Genomic DNA, 9,635 nt, shown 5'->3' with positions numbered 1-9,635 from the left:
ATACCAACATGGGCCAGTGAAGCGACGTCCTCCACAACTAGACTGAAGAACAAAAGGACAGCAACTTGTCTGTTCCCCTTCCCTGATTCCCCAACTCTGTTCCCTCCCCCAATTCCCCAGTAAAATCTTAAAAAAAAGTAAAAAATATATAAATGTGAAAGAGTTTGCATTTATATTTCAGTTTTCTTTGTTTTAAATTATAAGCCCAAGTATTATTCACCAAAACCTCACCCTTTGCTCTGCCGGAATCTTTGAAAACAGATGGGATATTGACGAATATCCTGTGTATATCTAGCACTTAACGTTATACAGTAGTGTTGGCTTCCTCAGTAAACTGGGAGCACCTAATTAATAAATAACCCAGAGGAAGAACAATGGACCCTAATAAGATGTGATCTATGGGGAAGTGAAGAGCCCAGTTAAAAATGATGAGCTTTATTATGTGTGAAACAAACAAAAAAAAGTAGCTTAAGTGAAAGCGTTGCTTAATGTAACCCCCTCGTATGTTGTTGTTTAAAGTGGGCATTGGACTGAATAAAATGGAAATTGATGATTTTATATACATAAAAAGAGAATTTTAGACATTGAGACCTTAGGGAAGTGCCCTACACTTTACAGAGAAGGAAACTCAGGTCCTAGTAGTGAAGTGACTTTCCTAAGGTGACACAGTCAGAACAGCACTCTTTCCAGCAAATGGTGGTGTCTACCTCATGCTTTTCTTTTTTAAATCTTCTAAATGTTAAGCTTGTAAGATTAAGTAAAGGTCATTTCTAGCCATATGAATTAGCTCAGTTGCCCCAGGATTATTTTATTATATGCATAGCTCCCATTATCTTGCAGAGTAAGAACATAAGTCCACGCAGCTTGGTTTTACAGGACAGTTTCTATGCAAGTGAAATATACCCATAGAAAGACAGCAGTCACACCTTCTCATCTGAAGTTGCTAGTTCTTTGCAGTAGTTCACATGAGGGACATTTTCCAAGGGGAGTTTCGAGATAATAAGATGAAACAAACAAACAAACAAACAAACATCTAATAAAGCTAGGAATATTGAGAGACATTCAGAGCACACCCATACCTTCCTACAGACTGACTCTTGGGGGCCCCGTTAGAGTTAGAATCCTGGTTTGATAGACAAGGGAATTGACCCAGTGTAGTGGTTCTTACATTGTTCTGATGAACCTTCCTTGACATTTTTCTCCAAAAAGCCAAAGTCACTGTCTTTGATTGCTTCAAGCATGATAGTCTTGTCTCCCCAGCTTAGCCTCTAAGCTTTTCTTATCTTCTGAGAGTGGCTTATTCAGTGATTACTTCCACTTTGTATTAGAACAGTTTGGGTTGTTGAGGTAGGAAGGACAGGAAAGACCAACACATTTCCAGTTTGCTTGGGCTACACTGATGTTATCTTTCAAACTGCTAGTGAAATGAGAAAGATGCCTGGTTTTTACTGCGGCATCAGAGATGCCAAACGTGTGATGAAGACAGATGTTATCTCAGTCTTTTAGTGTAAAGGACAAAAAGGCATCTCATTGCCCTGTAACTTTCAGATCTTCCGTAACCTTTTTAAACAAAATGGGAGAAGTTGCTACTTGTACCCAAGGGAAGAGAAAGTTAATGAATAGAAAAGGCAGAATTTACTTAGGAAAATAGTGGAATTAAGCTCTGGACAAAGCATGCATCAGTGATGCATAACATTTTTGTTAATTGGGTCTTAACAGGTTTCTGACTCATGTGGTAATCATTGTAGAAGTGGGTCATACTAGACCATGCCAGCGGCATATCCCGCAGCTAAAGAACTCTTACCTACTTGTGCATGTACACCTGAGTGTCTGGAGGCGTACGTTTCTATAGCTTAATTTAGGTTCCACGTACACTTCAGTGGTTAAACCTGAGCTAGACGCAAAGAGTTTGTTTCCATTAAGAAAATGAATCTTTTATGTGGACCAAGGTCAGGTTAGTTAATTTGTTTGCTTTTATTGGAATAACTTTTCCCATTCCAATTCATCACTTAATTTTAAGTGGTTCTACTAAAATACCCATTAAAGTCCCTTACATTTCTAACAGACTAGAGCTATGACAGGTTCATGTGACTTTTTTTTTCAAGGCACAAAGGTAATTTTTCCGGTCATCAACCTATTCTTCCTTCTCTGTAATTTCCCAACAATGAGGGAACGTTTTACATAGGGCGGTATGAACTCGAATCGGGAAAAAGACCAAATGAAGTTTTCACAAGAAACAAGATTTATTAAAATCGACTGTGATAAACATTTCTTGTTAAAATAATATGACTTTGTTTTTTGAAATTCTCCTTTTTCTGCCCACTTCACCTTCTTTCTGTTGATGTATTTCCCAGCAACTCAGAGTTGACTCCTGCTAGTAAAGTAACTAAATGTGATGTTATTGCTCTAATTAATGGTGACAAAAGATCAATTAATGTTATAATTAAAAACAGTGTCTAGATCTGTTGTTTGTGGTGAACAAATGTGACAATTGCTTTGTTCCCTGACATAGATGTGTTGAATTTCCTTCCTAAATTTTAAGGGGGTACATTTTAGCGTTGAGCACTGATGCGCACATTTAAACTGTGGACAGTAGGAACGAGGCAAGTATATTAGGGAGAGAATAGGGCCCCTAATGTCTAAGCAAGAGCCATATTTTAACATACTTGACACCTTTCCTTGGCGCTGGGTGCTATATCAGCAACTTGTACTCACTGGGTCTGGAGCCTTATGCTTTTAATATTTTATCACTAAATGCTTAAGTGTTTATGTTGCAAAAAGAAAAGGAAGAAAAGATTCCCACTTGGACTCAGACCACATGAACATGACCGTATATGAGAACCATATCATTGATGATTTTGGTTCCATGTATAGCAATAATTTTTAAGTTGATGGGGGCAGAATAGTGAGGATGTGATTTTTGCGAATCTGGTTGGATTTTTCTTCAGATACAGAGCAAGCTGTTTTTCATACACTGAAGCCTGGGAAAAGCTATGTTACTGTAAAAAGAGTAACCGTATCTCTTTTCTGAGTTGTTGCCAAGCAGATGTAGACTTTTGGAACGTGCCCAGAAAACTTCTACAGCTGATACTTCGGCGACTTGTTCCTACTTCTGGCTTTATTGGCAACTATTAAAATAGCAGAGGAACATGATTTTGGTGTTGGTAGGTCACAATTTTATACATTTCTTTAGAAGCAATTAAATACAGGTAAGCCAGGTGATTGAAATGAAGTAAACCTGATTTACTTTTTTAGAATAGCGGAGGATATGACAGACAGCCTTTGGTTATGTCATTTTGGACAAGAAAGAATCAAGAAAATTCATCTTAAAAGTTGTCTGAGAGATTATCACTGAATGTCAAACAAGGTAGTCCACTTCAATTACTAAATTAATCTCATCTTTTAACTTCATCACATAAGCAGATCTACCAGAGTAACACTTCATTTGATTTTAAATTCTTAGATTACTGGCTTCCACCATCCTGTTTTGGTATTCTTTCCATGGTATTAATGTTGTAAAGGGTATTCGAAATGGGGAAATAGCAACAATATCAGTCAGGCCCACAAATTTACGAGAAAATGAGCATTTTCTGTAACAGTAGGCGCAAACAACAAAGGTTAATGCCATGATCTCAGGTAACTTGGTAGCAATTGAAATCCTGCACGCTTCAAAGGTAGTGTGCTTTTGGCTTGAATGGTAAAAGAAGGAAAGTAGTTGAATTCATTGACTTTGCGGCCAGCTAAAAAGACAATTAAACAAGGGGAGAAGGGAGGAACAAAGAAACTAAACTGCTTTTTTAGGAGAAATTGGAAGATGAGTAATATAACACTTTAGATATATATGTTAAAAACTTAAAACATCATAGATCATACTAAAGGATTGTTGAAGTTTAGAACATGGCTGAGGGTATAGATGTCAGATTTTCTTACACAATAGTGGGTCTTTTGTTTCAGAATTCACTCTTGGCAAGAAACTCCCTACCACTGCATTAATTTCCTGTCGATCTTTCATTCAGCAACAGAACTAGAGATGGGGAGCAGACTTCCCCCTCCTCCAAACCCCAGGCTTTTTAAGACTGTGCTTTGTGTAAATTAAAAAGAAGAAAGGAAAAAGAACAAACTTTTTCCAAACAAGATGTCCGTGTGTGTTCTTTAAGATCTTGTGTGTGCTTAAAATGATCCTTAAAAAGAAGCCCTTTCCATAATTTTGAACCTCTTTTTTTTTCTAAAGATTTTTATAGTCATTTTTTTCCCTCTTCTCAGCATGTGAACAAATGTGTAACTCAAATAGATGTTACTTCGCTATTTACTTAGATTGTTTTAAAAGGCTAGCTGTGTGGAGGAATGAGGAAGGAAGGGAGGCGGGAGTGGCTGGGTTTATTTGTTCTGTGTTGACCTAATGAGTACAGTTCTTAAAAAATAATAAATATTTATATGTGATCTTAATTTTTAATGAGCCTCATAAACTGGTTGGTATAGAAAAGTGTACGGAAAGCCATATATATTAAACTATACATATTGTAAATACACGCATATGGACATTAGAATGTTTTAGGAGGGAAAGGACCTAATTGGTCTTGTCACTGTTGTTTTCCTGGCATCTAGAACAGTGCCTGACACATAACTGGCATTGAATAAATATTTGTTGAGTTAAAAACAATGAGTGTAAGTAGGCAGCATCGAATAATGGGATAGCATTAGATTAGAACTCAGAAGTCCTGCAGCCTACTTCCAGCACTGCCATTAATGAAGTATGTGGAGTTGCTGAAGTCACCTAATGTCTTTGCTCCCCTGTTTTTTTTAAAAATTGGAAATAATAGTACCTGCTCTCCTTGCTTTCATGATCGCTTTTTTTTTTTTCGGTAATGATTAAATGATATCTAAGGGATACAACAGAGGTTTGGAAACCCAGAGTGCTTTAAAGAAGTGTGTGTGCGCGCGCATGTGTGCGTCGTGCGTGCGCGTGCGTATATACAGAAAATCCTTTATCTCTTTGCTTCTCAATTTCTTTTCTTAGGAAAATCAGATTATTTAAATCCCATTATGCACAGCTCTCCTCTGTTTTTCCTAAGCCTCTGTATTCCATTACCTCCAGTAAATCAGAAAAAGGTGGTGAGGCAGGCTGTTGTAGAAAGTGAAGTCTGCTGTTTTCTTATATCCATTTAATTCTGTGGAACTCTAAAATCTTGAGTACATATATCTTATGAAGTTTCTTACCTGTTTCAGCGATACAAGATATAAGGTATGACTTGGGGGCTCTTAGATATGACCACTTTCAATTCTTTGATTACTAAGTTAAAGTATTTATTGTTAATACTGTAGATGGATAATGATGAACTTAGCATAGAGTCTGGCTAAAGCCAGTGTCATAGAAGTAGCCATAAAGATATTTTTTATCAAAGAAGTGTGTGTGTGTGTGTGTGTGTGTGTGTGTGTGTGTGTGTGTGTGTAATATGTCCCAAAGCTGCACATCTGGAAGGGAAAAGGGTAAAAAATAATTAAAAAGGTATTAACGAAGAAAAAAAGGTCATCATTGTCATCAGGGCAATTGTTTTTCATTTTTGAAACTCCTCAGGACTTTACTCATGCATTCTCCAGTTAGCTTTTGAATGAAATTTAAATTTTGAGTAACACTATACGGTGGCCCTTCAGATGAACATATTGCCTTAAATTAGGAAGAAAACGGTGTGAAGGCTGCAGTAGACTTTAATAGCATTATAGAACTTTAGGTTTGGAAGTAGACTTTAATAGCATGGTAGACCTTTTAGACTTTAAGAGACCATTTAGTTCAGCTACTGTCATTGGCTGTTGGAAGAACTGAGGCCCAGATAGCCAGGCCGAGAAGCTTTTGGAAGGTCATGTGACCAGTTACTGGCCTCTAGCTAGGCCTTCAGGTTTCCGGGTTTCTACTTTTCTTCCCTGTTACCCAACTGTTTAATTTTCTTAGAACTAAAACATTATAAGTCCCACTTCGAAGAGCTTTCTAAAATGTTGTTAATGTCGAATGCCTTAGCATTGCATTTGATGACACTCAGGTTTACTGAGTCCGAAACCTAACTTTCAGATTAACAGTGATAAATAAGTGCTATCATTGGCTGGTCCTAGCCTTAGATCACATGTTTTAAATGGGAAAGAATGTATGTAAAGCCCCCCAACTACCTCCCACCCCCACCGTTTTTTAAATGACAAGGGGCTCTTGGCAACCCTCTACTGTCACTTGCATCCATGCAGCTTAAAATATATGCTGCATATTGAAAGAGTTGTTCAACTTAAAAACTCTGGAGATATATTACACCACGTAATATACTTGCATTTGTCCATGCATTCTTTTTAGAAACCTGATCTTGTTTATGTCTGCTTTAACAGATAGGCTAGGTTAAGTTATGTTAAACATGTTGTACCGAGGCTTGATTCACCATGCCGCAGCCTGGCTTTCTTCTTTGATTAGCTTTAATCAAACTCTCCGCATTCCATGACCTTAATAAAGCTATTTTTCCTGACAACTGAAGACTGTCTTAACAAGCATAGCTCATCTGGGCTGAAACTAAGGCTGAGTTAAGATGGGGTCTAGGTCCTCATTAAAGTCCGCAGCATGGAGTATAAGAGGAAATGATGAAATGGTGCTCCCTGAAACATCTCTTCTTTAAATTTAATTAGATAAATTATATGCAAACCAGTAGATGCCCTGGGAAGGTAGTCAACATTAGGGCTAATAAAAACCTTGGCTAGTATAAAAGGGCTGGGGGGAGGTGCTGTAGAACCTTTCTAACACTCTTATGAGAGGTAAATTAACCCCAATTGCTAAACATAGAAACTAGATGAATTTCAATATTGACTCAGAAATTAATTTTATGATGCTGTTCTAAGTACAAAAATAAAGTTTATACTTAGATCTTTCAAAGTTTGGCATGTACACACATGCACAAGATATTTTATGAATACTTTGTATATGAAGTATTCATATACACTTTATATACATATAAAGTATTTTATACACTGGGAAACACAATTATGGTCTGACTTTGAAGTTTCGACAGGCCTGGGTTCAGATTCTAGCAAGTTCCCTCTTTGTATGTATGCGTGCAAGTTACTTCACCTCTGTGAAATCCAGTTTCATCATCTATAAGATGAGCAAAATAATTCTATTCTGAAGTGGCTTCATAAGAATTAAATGAAATTAAAGTTGATTATAAGTACAGAATGCTTGTCACAATATCTGGCACATACTAGGTGCTCAAAAATAGGTGCCTTATATTTAAAAGAAACTTCCACTTAGCCAACAGTGGTTTCAAGTGAATTATAAATATGTGAAAATTGGATTCTGAATGTAAATATTCTACACATAATCTTATGGATCAAGATAATTTTAAGGCAGAATGCTAGAGGGCAGAAGCTTATAGTTTTTGGAAAGAGTGGTGGCTCAAACATAATAAGTGAATTGTTTCAAGCCTAGAGTAGCCAAATGGAGAGATATTTTAGAAGACTGAAACATTTACTAAGTGCTGTGTGCTAAGCATCTGGTATACCTTTTAATTTCATTTAATATTGAAAGCAACTCTGCAAAGGTATTACTGAGTTAATTTTACAGACAAGCCAAAAAAGATTCAAAAGACTGAGTCGTATGTTACCATGGAAAAGTTGGAATTGGAACTCAGGGTGGGCTTGGGGCAGTTGGATGGAAAACTGGTACAGATGTGTGTATCACTTTTAAAATCAGATTGGCCATATAAGTTACTGGGATACACAGTTCTCTCTTCGTTTTCATCCTTGGATGAATTATAAATAAACTTATTTTGTGTTGTGTTCAACCCTCACTTGTATTGCTTTTGGACTGTGGTTCTCAGCCTTGGCTGTTGTCTTAGCATCACCTGGGATGGGATGGGGCATTACTGTTGTCTACAGCACTCCTGCTGATTCCAGGTGTGCAGCCAGGGAAAGAGCCTGAATTCAGATGCGCTGGCCTCAGCCTTAGGTGCTTTGGTGTCCCCAGCTTTAAGTGTCAGCAATGATTTGTCAGAGTTTATTACTATCCTCCTGCTTGCTTAGAGGAAGAACTATAGAAGCCCTGAAATCTTTTCCGGTTCTGATAGATGTTGCTTACTCATTAATTAGCATGTCAAAATTGTTTTCTATTCTTACTATTAGCTCATTCCGCCCCCCCCCCCTTTTTTTTTTTGTCCAGTTGAAAGTGGCTGAATTAGGAGTGAAGATTAGGGCAAAGAGAGAAAAGTGATTATGGCACCTTTCCCTCTCAGAGAACTAAAGAGCAAGAGCATTCTTTCATTTTTATTTTTAGTAAAACACAAATTGTTTTCAAAATGCACTGGCCTTCCCCCTGCTCTATTAGAGGTGGAAAAGATCTTTGTGGTCAGACCGATTTGTGGTCGAACATGAGGCTCCCACTTTCTAATAAAGAATTAGTCATTTTTAACTCTCAGAGTCTCGGTTTCCTAATCTATAAAGTGGAACTAATTCTGAACTCATTTAGTTACTCTGAGGATAAAATGAAGAGCCGTGATTTGCAGAGGACAGCCCGGAACCTGACCTGTGTAGCCCCTATGGTGAGGTTACTGAGGCACAGTGGCTTTGGATACTGGTCAGACTGGGTGTTTACCCAGAGGGCTCTGCGAGACTTGTTGGTTCTGTGGAGCAAGATCTGCAGTTGACTCTTTAAATCTGGGATGCTGCCATTCAAAGAGAATTTGTTCTTTTCTCTAAGAGATTCTTGGGTGTGTGTCTCTCTCTCTCTTTTAATTACAATTTATTCAGGTGACAAAAGTACATAGGTTTCAGGTGTACAATTCTGTAATACATCATCTATATATCATATTGTGTGCTCACCACCCAGAGTCAGTTCTCCTTCCATTACCATATATTTGATCCCTTTTACCCTCATCTACCACTCCCCTCCCCCCTTACCCTCTGGTAACCACTAAACGGTTGTCTGTTTATGAGTTTTTATTTCTTTCTTTGTCTTGTTCCTTTGTTGCCTTCAGTTTTATATCCCACATACCTAGGTATCTCTTTTACAGACCACAAGGTAAGGACAGAAGTTAGGATACCTTACCTGAAAGCTAGCCTGAGGAGTTAGTAGCTGATACTAATCAGCATTCCCTAACTTGAGATTTCCTATTTCTCCCTCTTGTCTGGATTCTGAGTCATTGGGGCCTGCCCTGGTGGCATTGTTAATGAACTCAGACAGTTACTGGGAAGTGATCTTGTCTTTCCTGCTGCCTTCAGGCGCAGCTTCATCTAAATTACCCCAAACAGATGTATTCCCATTCTTCTTTTAAAGACTATGTAATGAGTTTAACTATTAAGAAGTTCATTCTAATTTCTAACATTGATACGCGCATCTGGGTGAGTGTATTTCTACTGCCATCCTCCATAGAGTTATATGATTGTTTTTATACCTCTTAGAGATTTTTGATGAAGAAAATGTTGGTATCTGCTAACAGACTGAATTGGCAGGATGTTTTGACAACTCGGTAGAAGAGCCTCCCTGCAGCTCCATGACCTGGTGGAGATCCAGACATCAGGCCCCACGAAACTTGAATGATACCCAATAAATGATGATAGGGATATCCCGGAGGTAGAAGCCTGGAGACCACTCTCTCCCTAAGCTCTGAATCCTT

General features: G+C 37.9%; 1 protein-coding gene across 7 annotated transcripts in view; it reads left to right on the top strand.

Moving 5' to 3' along the window:
* NFIA (nuclear factor I A) overlaps positions 1 to 9,635 on the top strand; it is a 382,454-nt gene that overhangs the window by 49,765 nt on the left and 323,054 nt on the right. The window lies entirely within an intron of this gene.

Source organism: Hipposideros armiger, unplaced genomic scaffold (assembly GCF_001890085.2).
Source record: "Hipposideros armiger isolate ML-2016 unplaced genomic scaffold, ASM189008v1 scaffold_240, whole genome shotgun sequence".
Lineage (NCBI taxonomy): Eukaryota > Metazoa > Chordata > Mammalia > Chiroptera > Hipposideridae > Hipposideros > Hipposideros armiger.
Note: the sequence above shows the minus strand (reverse complement) of the source record. Positions and strands in the feature narration are given on the sequence as shown.